The sequence below is a fragment of the Tenrec ecaudatus genome, chromosome 7, assembly GCF_050624435.1.
Source record: "Tenrec ecaudatus isolate mTenEca1 chromosome 7, mTenEca1.hap1, whole genome shotgun sequence".
NCBI classification, from domain to species: domain Eukaryota; kingdom Metazoa; phylum Chordata; class Mammalia; order Afrosoricida; family Tenrecidae; genus Tenrec; species Tenrec ecaudatus.
This window is the reverse complement of record NC_134536.1, coordinates 76686862-76698909: the sequence shown is the minus strand read 5'-3', so window position 1 is coordinate 76698909 and position 12048 is coordinate 76686862. Positions and strand designations below refer to the sequence as shown.

Below are 12048 nucleotides of genomic sequence, written 5' to 3'. Positions count from 1 at the left end.
AGATGTTTTCATTGTTGTGGCATCACATGTATGTACTTGGCCTTTATTCTCTGGGCTCTGGTCACTATCAGTCTTACCTGGCGGAAGGGGATTGAACTGGCTGAAGATCATGACGCCTTGAAGCGCAAGTCCTGCGAGGCAAGAAACTTTACCCCGATGACCATGACCAAAGGAGAAGAGGAGGCACACAGCACTGAGGCAGGCGGCAATACGTAATCAGGAGACGTTGAGAAACCTTGGTGGATAAACAGGAAGTGGGATCTGGGGAAGCGGTGCAAGATGAAACTGTTGAAACCAGCGGGGAACCATGACAATCCTGTGTGTGACACGTACAAGGTTCACTGTTATCTTTAGGGGGTGGGGAAATCCAGGAAGGCTAGCAAGAGAAGCCTTTAAAAGATAAAAATGTACAAGGATAGTAAAGTGATCAGATGTGTCCTTTAGAAAGATCATTTCTATTTAGGAAGCCAATAACCAAAGCCTTTTAAATATATTTTAATGTATTAAATACAAGTATACTTTGTTTTTCTGAGAAGTGGAATGTAGACTTAAAGTAAAGATGTGTGTAAGTCTTGTTCCAGCCAATAGCAGAAAAGAACCATATACAGTGTGTCTGGCCCATAGGAAGCTGGCTTCTTGGCACTGAAACACTTTATTCGGATGTTAGCCAACCAAATGAAACAGTTTATCTGACTAGTCAGGCTAAGATAAAAGTCCCCAGCAGAAATCTGATTACGCTCCCTGCCCCCGCCCCTCCAGTAAAGCCAAGGTTTTCTCTCTTATTTCTTGCTAATCACCAAAGAAGCACAAACACATGGTCATATTTCCCCTTATGGGCCTGTCTTTAATCATTTAACTAGCCTTGAACCTGAGTTACATACTTCAGAGTTGGATAATTGCCTGAAGACCTGATGGGTGTAGGCCACATGGTCATGCAAATGTGGTGTTAGGTGCCGTTGAGTCGATTCTGACTCTTAATGACCGTGTGTACAACAGGACAAAACGCTGCCCGGTCCGGTTCTGTCCTCATCATTGGGCTTGGTTTGAGCCCATCCACGCAGCCACTGTGCTAGTCCTTGTGGTCGAAGGCCTCCCTCGTGTCGCTGCCTCACCCCTTTACCAAACATGGTATAGTACCGAATAAATGTTAAATTTAAGTGAGTGTTTTAAGTCTTTATGATCCATACATTATAAATGCTCAATTTAAATTCTGGCATCCAAGAAAAACAGTTAAATCAGGACATGGAGGCGGAATAAACAATATTCCTTTGTGTATTATGTTGTTGCTATTCATAAACTTTTGAATATTATATTTTATTGTGATGGGAAACTACTAAGAACATTAAGAAGCAAGATGCAGAACTACATACAATATGATCGTGGATTTGTAACTAAACATTGTATAAATATGTAGCTATCTATACACATTCACATACAGATGTTTTCATGTGTAGATAAAGGCACCTATGAAATTCTATAGATATTTATGAAGATTTGGGCTGTGGCTGTCCTTATATCATCAGTCATTTTCATTTTCCTTAGTTTCTTTAGTTCTTTTTCTAGAGATTCTGCAAGAGGAATGTATTTTGTAACTTGGTAAGTGGGTGTTTTTAATGCTATGCTGTTCACCAGTGGTCTCACTATTGCAGGCAGCGTTGAAGGGCCCACACTGAGGCAGAGGCCAATTGTTCCCTGACCTGGAATATGTGAGTGCTCCGGGAGGCCTGCGAGGACCAGAGGCAGCCAGGACAGCAGGTGTGAAGGGTCATTAACACAGGAGATCAAGGAGAAGCAGTGAGAGTAATGACAGCGGAGAAAAAGTGAGAGAAAAAGAGGAATCTAAAGAGATTTGCTTTGAGGGGCGCATGATGTGCCATGTCCTGAGTCAGGGAATGTGGCAGCTGAACAGATTTGGGCAGGCGGTAGGATGAGTTGGTTTATTTGGGGGACTGTTGGGTAGGTGTGGAAATCAGAGTGTATCACAGTTAGTTACGTTGTGAAGGAAACCCACAGGGTGCAGAGAAACTGCAGCTGAGAGTACAGAGACAGAATCTCTGGGCAAGAGTGACATGACCCGGAGAGAGGTAAACATAGCGTACCACAGGAGGAAATTCTGTTCCCAATTGAATGCTTTTGTGTCCTTTCACTGAATCAGCATTTACTGTTGCTTAATCGCCAGGTTTTCATTTTTCATAACTTAATCAGCAAGATCAAGCACATAATGAAGCGTAGAGTTGATTTGCTCTGCATATTTCTAGGTTGGGTTCTTTGATCGTATGAGTATACCTGGGTTTGACCTCAGAGAATAGCAAATGGCTTTGGTTGAGCACTGAAATCAAGGACAGTTTATGCTTCGCCCTGAAATGATGAGTGAAAGCAAACCATTCCTTCCCTTGGCCCACTTGCCAAAGGTAGGGTCACACGTGGCAATTCTAAGAGCTAATGTCCCATATCTATTTGATGGTCAATGTGGGAATACAATGAATTGAATTCTCCAGTGAATTCCATTCTAGACTAGTTCAATAACGAGACATCTCTGCAGATCCAATGCTTGACGTATCCAGCCGCTTTCCATGTTTTAAGTTGAAGATTCAAAAGACCAGATGAGTCCATCCCTAAGTGAAGTCATACTGCCACGGACATGACCTAACAATTGCTGCCAGCTCACAGGGTCATGCGCAAGGCAGGGAGTGCTAAGTCCACACTGCAGGTCCAGAAGGCAGGTTACCCTGGAGTTACTCTGTGAAAAGCCACCAAATAAAACCACACAAACCCAACTTTCCCACGTTTCTTAAGAAGGCAGGAATAACAGACGTCCACAGCAGGCTCCTCTCTCAAGCTACCAACAACTGCAGGTAAGAACATGGCTGCTTCTCTTTCCAGACCCATTCAGCAGAAAAGCCATGCAGGCCTGTGATTTATGACATAAATCGCAGGGCTCTTACGAACTACAGAGAGCAGAAAACAAACCAAAAGTCACAATCTAATCAGGGAATCAGAAAACCCGTTACCCTTTGAGGGATAAAATAAAATACATGCACGTTCTCTTAATGTAGCCTAGTCAGTAGAAATGTCTTCAGTGTGTCGCAAGTGTGTGAACATAAACTGTGTGTTTAAAGATTTTTTGGCGCTTTTCCAAATATTTCAAATACTAATCCTGGAAGAATTTCCCTTTAAGGATGTCCTGCAGGGACTTGTTACTCATAATTTTAAGTCAAAGGAGTGATTTTCCAACCTCCTAGGAGCCAGCTCTTTCACAAGACATGGAGGAAACGCGGGGACCCTCCCATTTCTTGTACAAATTCAGGTTGGGAGGGACCTCGGGTAGCCCCGGCAGCTCATTCTGTCCCCTTTGAGGTGGTCAGAGGTCTGTTCAAGAGGAAGAGCACGTCTTTCCACGTGTTTGCCTTCTTTCATGCTATTTGAACCACACGAAGAAGCAGCTTTGAGAAAAAAGTGAGTTTTCTGATGTTTCTTGTGCATTTTGTTTGTGGGTTATTTTGAGTTCTTAAGAAAAGCAGTTTTTTTTTTACAATGAGATGGTTTGATAAACTTTCTAATGACTACTTAATAGGCAAGGGAGAATAAATCTTGGCATTTCTAGCCTAGAAACGAGTCAACAGTTGGTGACTTTGATAGACTGAGCTTTTCCAATTTCTCAATTTGATGCGATGGGTGTGGAAGCCATGCAGCCTGCAGATAGCTCTCCAAAGTTGCCTTCTGAGTTCCTGAAACGGTCACACTACACAGGACAGAGGCCGTGTCACCTTCAGGATAAGCTGGACGGAATTTGGCTTGCTTTCTGTGAACTGTCACTGAGGTATTTCATGACTGGACTTATATTCCTGGGGTTCATATATATATGGAAAGACATAGTCACCTTGTGGTAGTTCTAAGAGCAAGTGTTCCATATTTGTTTTATGAATCAATATGCCTCTTATTTTTATTATATATTATGTATATATAAAGAGAGAGAGAGAGAGAGAAATTCCTGCTTTTTCCAAGAAATAAAAATCTGCCTATTTTCAGTAGCAAGCATGCAGACAATTCGTAATTTTAAATTTCCTAAGATGACATTGAAATGCCTTTGTGTCCAACTCATCTATATAGGTAAGGTACTCATCGGTTTGAAAATGAGACCAGTTCGTTCAGGCAAAGGCGATCTTTCTCTCTCACTGTTTAACTCAGACCCTCCTCGGTGTCTGTCACCCATTTGAAAACCAAATGTGGCTCCTTGCTTGTGCTTCATAAATGTGCAAACTGAAAGAATAATTAGTAAAATGTGTCATTCTCAGATGTAAAGTTCTTGTAAGAAAGAAATTCCTCAGGTCATTGTAGGCACTATTTCACATTCACAACACTACGGTGCACAGATTCCAGTGCTTCCATTAACAACATATATGGATTCAAATGTAGCACAAATATTGCAAACATGGATCATATAAGATATTTCTTTACATATGTGTTATGATATATTCCTAAAGTCATGATCAAACTTGATTGGTGTTCAGGAAGGTAAACTCTGATATCTGCTTTCTATACTTGCTCTATTTATTCCATTTTATCATTAATTGCCAGCTCTGAAGAGGAGGACTGGTGGTGGAGTGGTTATGCTGTGGACTTGGATCCACATGACCAGCAGTTCGAAACCACCAGTAGCTCTAGAGGAGAAAGCCTGGGCTTTCTACTCCCGTAAACTGTTAGTCTTGGAAAGTCACAGGGGCAACTGTGAGTCAGCACTGACTCGGTGGCAGAGCGTTCTGGTTTGGTTTGGTTTGGCCGGTTCCGAGACAGTCTGCCTCGATGAGACCAGCAGATCTGAGTTTTAACGTAACATGACCTCACTGGTAAGTTCATCTCTTATTCTTAATGTACTTGCCAACCACATTTTGAGTGAAGTTGGATTAATCTGGAAGTTGGATTAATACGGAAGCCTATTAACTATCTAGTATTATATTAAAAGTGTAAGTGCTTAGCTAGGACAGTTTGAGAAGGTTTCAAACTTTTCATTGTTTTCAGTCTAGAGAGCATGAATGGCTTAAAATCTGAGTCAGGTGTCAGTTAATCAAGCTTGCATTTCCATGTTCGATTTATTTTGCTTTTTATTGCCACAATTTTCATGGACACTTTCTGCTACGTTGGTTGTAAATCAAATAAAAGTAGCCTTTTCATGACTTCCCTGTTGCAAGATCGCTTTCTTCCGTGGTGGCATGGTGGGTTAAGGGTTGGGCTGCTGACCCTAAGGTCAGTAGCTTGAAACTATTAGCTACCCCATGAAAAATATATGAGGCGTTCTGTTCTCATAAAAATTCCCAGACCAAACTCGCTCCCTCCAGTTGGATCCCACTCACAGGGACCGTCACAGGACAGAGAAGACTTGTGCCTGTGTGTCTCGAGGACTACACTTTTCGGGAGAAGAAAGCCTCGTCTTTTTCCCATGAAGAGGCTGGTGGTGGTTTCCAACTGCTGGCCTTGTGGTCAGCAACGCCTCATAACTTATTATGCTACCAGGGCAACCTGGGCAACCCACAGGGGAAGCTCCACTCTGCCTGATAAGGTCCCTCGGAGTCCGCATTGACTGGCTGGCAGTGAGAGAATAATTGGTCAAAACCCCATTTTTCCCCATATGTTTGACATGAACTTGAATGTCACGAAGGACTCCAAGTCACTACAGTTTTACTCTTCCTCCTCTTGTTAGCTGCTCAGACCAATATTTTGATCGGAAGGATACAAAAATCTAGAGGTCCCCTCTCCCATGGTGCAAATTTGATTAATTCATTTGTTTGTTTGTTACTGCTAAACCCTCTGTTTTATTTTTGTTTTTGCTGCCCATCCCAACCATCCCTCCCCAAATTTGATTATGCGCACCCCTTACTTGAAGCCTTGACACTGACTCACTATATTGTTAGGAGATGAAGTTCAGTTTCTTGTCAGGAGGTGAAACCTTTTTTATAGGCCACGATGGAGCGCCTCAAAAGTCCAGGATTGTTTGCGTTTCTAACAAATTCCAAAATGATGTGGATCCGGCTGCTCACACGGATTACCTGTGGCCGATGTTTCCTCACGTCACGCTGGTCCACGTTCCAGCCAGGGGTCCGCCATGGACCACATTGGTCGACGCAGAGAAAGCACTTACTCTGTGTCTCACTTTGTGTTTGGGGAGAGCGGGAGGTCTCTAGAAAGGAAGACAATGGCATACCTCCTCTTCGGTTTGATGTAAGAACTAACGGCGTCGATATGTTAACAAGTACTGGCACAGACTACGTGCTAGTTCAGTGTTAGCCATTGGTTACAAGTCAAGGCCTTGCATAATTTGACCTCTACATTTTTCTATGTTTACTACTCACTGAAGTCCGCCTCCACACAAAAATCCACCCGCAGCCTCATATTCAACTTCTTATTCGCCCTCACAGCACACCTTGAAAAGCTTCACCTGACGTTTTCTAGACATTTCCTGAAATTCCCAGGAACCCTCTGAGCGCCTTCCAGAATTTCCACAGTTTCTCTCTCCCTCCACCCTTTCTCTCCATCCACAAGTCTTGGCTGAGTGCTCGGTGTGCGCTGAGAATGCACGAGGCCCTGGACCGATGGCGGCACAGCAGTTCCCCTCTCAGACGCTTACAGTCGACCTGAAAATGCAAACCGAGCGTGATGGCATACTGACAGCCGTGAGGACATATCCTAACCTGGTAGGAGGGTGACCAAAGAAGTAGAGAAATGCTGCATGTGTCTGTCCTCCGAGGCCAGCATGTGGGTCTTTCATAGGGGAGATTGGGCCTGACTTTCACGGTCAAGCACCACTGTCTGACAGTGGGAAACACTGAAAAGAGCTAGCAAGAGAGAGAGAGAGAGAGAGAGAGAGAGAGAGAGAGAGAGAGAGAGCGCACAAATTGTAAAAGGTCTTCAATGGTATGCCTCTGAAAAGATTGAATTCCTGGAGTTGCAAACAGCGGTGAGATTCCAAGACAAGTCTGAGTGACTCTGGGTCAGTCTTATTTCTAAAATGAGAAGTAGCTGGTTTACTCCTCTGCTTAGCTCGAGGCCACTAAGATCCCAGGGCCAAGCACATGGCTTCTTTCTTCTTGCATTTATTCAGCACATACATGTCTCCGACTGCTTGAGGGGCCACGGGTACCGTCCTGACAAGTCACGGAAGGCTTCTGCTTTCACTGGGAGGCTTGGTGGTATTTCTCAAGAATTCACACATTGAGGAAAAGTTAGGGTGCAAATTAAAATAACACCAAATCATAACCAATATTTATCAACCAATACTGTGAACATTTGGTATCCTAGGAAAAGCAAACAGATTTTTCCCTCCCTGTACTTTATACGCACGATGAGCATGAACGGCCTGAGATCCACACCCCTTGTTTCCCGGCTGCTGAGTGAAGGCTGGGAGCACTGGGCCACAAGCATTTCGCTTCGGTGGACGCTGACAACCAACACTGCCTAGGCGCCCGAGACTGGGCAGAACAGATAAACATTCAAGCTAGCTTTAAATCTCAAACAGTCACCTACCTCCACCAACAAATGTTTAAGCATACATTTCAAAAGAGAAGCTTTAAAGTATTGATTAGTCTTATCACCAAAGTAAGGGATATAACCCCACTTTCATCCATCACAGTGCAGCAGGAGAGAGATTATGTTGCTCTGGGCAGAAATACTAGAAAGACAGCCAACCTCCGCTCCCTCACCCAACCCACACAGGCCACACACACGCACAAACCCTCATCTTACTTTTCAGGCGAGGATACAGTAAAGAAAACCAATAATGGTTTGGGGCTCTTCTCGCAAGGCACCACAGTAATCCAATAAGAGCATAATAAACAAAAGGAACCAGAAAATGTGTTTCCTGGAATGTTGGACGGGACATGTACCTCCTCCTGAAGACAATTGTTTTCCATTGTACAATTAGTGGAAGCCGGGCTTCAGGCATGGAATGACCTGCTGGGTTTATGCAGATGAAGCTGGTACCTGGTCAGCAATTAATACCTGCCATGTGGTATGCAGAGGGGAACGTTTTTTCATCATTTTCTCCTTTAATTTTGAACTAGCTCCAGAGGAAACCCAAACTGTCATTTGATATAAGGTTTTTTCCTATCTGTGTATTACTAAATAAGAGAAAGAAGGACGGCTTCTCTTAGGAGTCTGCAAATCTAAATTCTAGTTGATGTTTTACACTAACAGCTTCACAGTTTGAAAGAATCCATTTGCGTTTCTGAGTTTTCCTTATTTCTTGTACGAGGATAAAACTGGGCTGTTTAAAAAAAATAAACCCTTCCAGGTCCTAGACTGGTAGTTCTTCACAGAAGGGAAACCATGAAAATGACGATGACAACATCAATAGTCAAATGGGAAAACATGCTGGCACCAGAAGAAATGTCAAAGAGCAAAGACCCAAGCCACCGTATTTTCAATCACCTCACATGTCCGTGAGAACTGGACGTGGACTAACGGAGGAGGGTGGCAGGAGACTTGACGCCTTTAAATTAGGGTCTTGAATGGACGGCCAGAAGAAAAAGAAAAAACTCTTTTCAGAGAAAGTGCAACCAGAATGGATGGTGAGACTTCATCTCACATGCTTTGGTTATCAGGAAAGACCGGTTATTGAAAAGGGGTGTCATGGTTGGCCAGGTAGAGGGTCAGCGAGACAAAGAAAGCCCCTCAGTGAGACGGACTGCCCGTGGCTGCAAGAGTGCAATAGAGAGGTTCCCACGACAATCCTGAGGGCCAGGCGGTGCTTCATTCTGTTGAGCACCAGGGCACCACGCACGAGTCGGAACCTAACAACAACTAACCTAACAACAACTAACTCTATGGTCACTTTTTTCCCCTGAGTACTTTCCACCTCTTCTGTCCTGACCCTCCTCCCCATCCCTCTCTTGTCTTCCATCATGTTCTCACGGTGGACATTTATTTATGCATTCCTTTAGTACACGATTACAGAAAAGACAGGTTGTGCTTTTGATTTACTGGAGAATAGAAGGTTTTCTTCTTGAGGAAATAAGATCAGACAGCTGAAACATAATTTATGCAAAATGTCCAATTGGTAGTACATTTAAGATGAGTCACTAAACTGGCATCCAAATTTGGCTGATCTTAAAGAAAATCTCTTATATTTTTATAATGTCTCTTTAATAGATATTTTAATATAAACTTGGAATATAGACTTAAAAGAATGCATATTAATATTCATCTGGATTAGCGACACGGGTATTTTCTATGAAATGTTAGTGCATTTCTATTTGGGAACTATCTCCCATTTCACATAACTTTTCTGGAAAATAGTACTACCTGCGGGGATATTTCATTTGGAACTTAGTTTCTGTATCTATAACATGAGTTGTAATTTATCTATAGGTTCCGGTCCTTATGTTCCATGATCAAGAATAAACAATTCAAGTAAAATAAGCTTAGATTTTAAAAATTTATTAACACTTCATTTAATTCTTGGAATTTCAATTAATTCTTGGTGGCACATAAATTTAGTACAAAACTCAAAAAATACAAAAGATGAGAATGATGAGGGCAACGAATGTATAAGGGTGCTTTATACAATTGATGTACGTATGGATTGTGATAAGAGTTGTGTGAGCCCCAATAAAATGATTTTTTTTTAAGTACAAAAGACATTTCCTACATTGTGAAAGGTCTTAAATGCTATGCAGTGAATGGGAATTCCCACTACTTCCCTTTATCTTGGGGATTCTTTATGAGTGACCACCGGTATTTTTAAGTTGGATGTCAATTGACTGAAATTCACATTTGGTTTTGATCAGAACTAAATGATACATCACTCTTAGGATAACAAATTTATATATATATACATTTCTGCCAGTACTTTATTTCCTATGCACATATCTCCTCAGCAATGTTTACCTTTATATGTCATAATTGTTTTTAGGACCTTTTGACACGTAATAATGCATTTACTCTAAAATATCATCTGTCAATGTAATTTCTAATACTCTACCATACAAGGCATAATATAAATGTCAAGTTTTTAGACATATAATATTTAGATTTTCCAAGAATGCTTAATATGAGACTGATAGGAAAGTTTTCATAAAGTATTAATATGACCTGTCCTAAATATTCATGAAAAAGGGTAATTGAGAGCTAGGAATTTGTAAGTAGATTGGAAATTTCATGCTTATTGCAAAGGGAAAGTAAAACTGGCTTCCAAAAGTTCATTAAAAAATTCCATAATCTTTTCATTCAATTTATCTATGAGTAGTTTGAACCCCCTTCACTTGTCTCTGACCAGCCCTGCGTGGCGGCCTGTGCGGCTTCACTGAAATGCCTTGGGCTGTGGCCTCCGCAGGTCTGCGAAGGGCCAGAAAGTAAGGCCCTGCAACCGAAGTCTAGCACAAGCCGCTCCGGCCCTCTGCATGTCCGGTAGAAGACTACAGGCTGCAGTGATTACTATTTTTGAAAATAGAATTGAAAAATTCTTAGAGAGAGCAAGCAAGGTGCCTTGCTGGTGTAGTGGGTTCAATGGTGGGCTGCTGACCACCAGCTCAGCAGTTCAAAACCACCAGCCGCTTCTCAGAAGAAAGCTGTGTCCCAGCTCCCCTAAAGATGGGCAGCCTCGGAAACCCACGGAGGCAGTTCTGCTCCGTCCTGTTGCGACATTATGAGGCAGAATCAACTTGGTGGCAATGAGTTTGCTTAAGTGTTTTGGGAGAGACAGCAAATTCCGACTCTTCATCTGCAGCCATCAGCTAAATTCCTGGTAGACTTGCAAAGGGAGAAGATACTTGTATCCAATCAGCTTACTCACTAAGAAATGGATGTTCACTACCCCCTGCCATCGCATGACAACTCCTACAGGACAGAATCAACTACTTTTTAGGGCTTCCACGGCTGTTAATTTCACAAGAGCAAGTGTCATATTTTTTGGCCTGTGGAGTAGCTGGTGGGTTTGAACCACCAACTTTCCAGTTAGGAGCAAAGTGCTTAACCACTATGCCACAGGGCTGACTTGCTCTACCGCTTAAAATTCAAACTCACTGCCACGAAGTAGAGTCTGACTCCATGTGATGCTCTAGGACAGGGGAGTATGCCCACGTGGTTTGCAGACACTGTAACTCTCTAGAGGGTAGGGAGGCTCATCTTTCTCGCACGGAGGCTGGTGGTTGGCATCCCAAAGTGCCTCAAGGGCACCTATGTTCTAGTCACTAAAGAATCATGATGAGGCCGTCTATTAAAAATCCCCCAAATGGAGATGTTAGAACCCATTTCATTAATTTCAATAAAGTAGAAATTTCTAAAAATATATGTGCTTAGCCCTTCTCATCCTCAACCAGAGTGTAGAAATGAGTAAGACATAATGGTTGCTTCAATGAATTTGTACTTTGCTTATGAGAGCAATAATCCTCCACACAGTTAAACTACAAGGTAGAATATGAAAAATATGTTTCATTATGGACCCTCAAAAATCTTAAGATGAAAAAACAGTGGGTACAGCTTGAAAACCAGAGGAGAAATAGAGCAGATTTATGGGCTCTTCCAATTTTAGAAGGCCCTGCATGAGGTCTTCTTCCATCATCATGTCTCGGAAGAGTGTGATGGTCATAAACCAATAGAATCTCTATTACACATCAGCACCAAGACATATGAAAGACAATATGGTATATGGTTAAACTTGGCATAGTCTCAGGAAAGAATTATGTGATTGACTGTTAATCCTATTTACTTCTCTGACTTGATTGGATGAAAGTTCTTACTAACTTGTTTAACTTGAGTTTTCATTTAGGTAAGTTAGGAATTTTGGAAATTGCCTTATAGGTTATATTAAAGACTATATAACTCAATCTATCATTTTTATATTGGCCATATTCCAAGCAGAGTCTTCATTTTATTGGACAAATCTGTCTATTACTAGATTAGAAATGATTTACCCTTACATTAAAAAATATTTATTGGAAAGAGAATCATAGGAGGCCATTTTTGTCTGACTTTCCTATCTTATGAAGAGACTGACTTTGAGTGTATTGAGGTATAGTGGCATCAGCCTGGAGCCTAGGTGGCATGGGAGCTTGAAGG

At 42.1% G+C, this 12048-nt stretch overlaps 1 protein-coding gene across 1 annotated transcript in view; it reads left to right on the top strand.

The window, feature by feature from the left end:
* The first annotated feature begins 3225 nt into the window (after positions 1-3225).
* Positions 3226-12048, top strand: part of FHL5 (four and a half LIM domains 5) — a 48663-nt gene continuing 39840 nt past the window's right edge. Inside the window, exon 1 of the mRNA XM_075554755.1 lies at positions 3226-3456. The gene's annotated coding sequence lies outside the window, so the exon portion shown is untranslated. The remainder of the gene's footprint in view (positions 3457-12048) is intronic.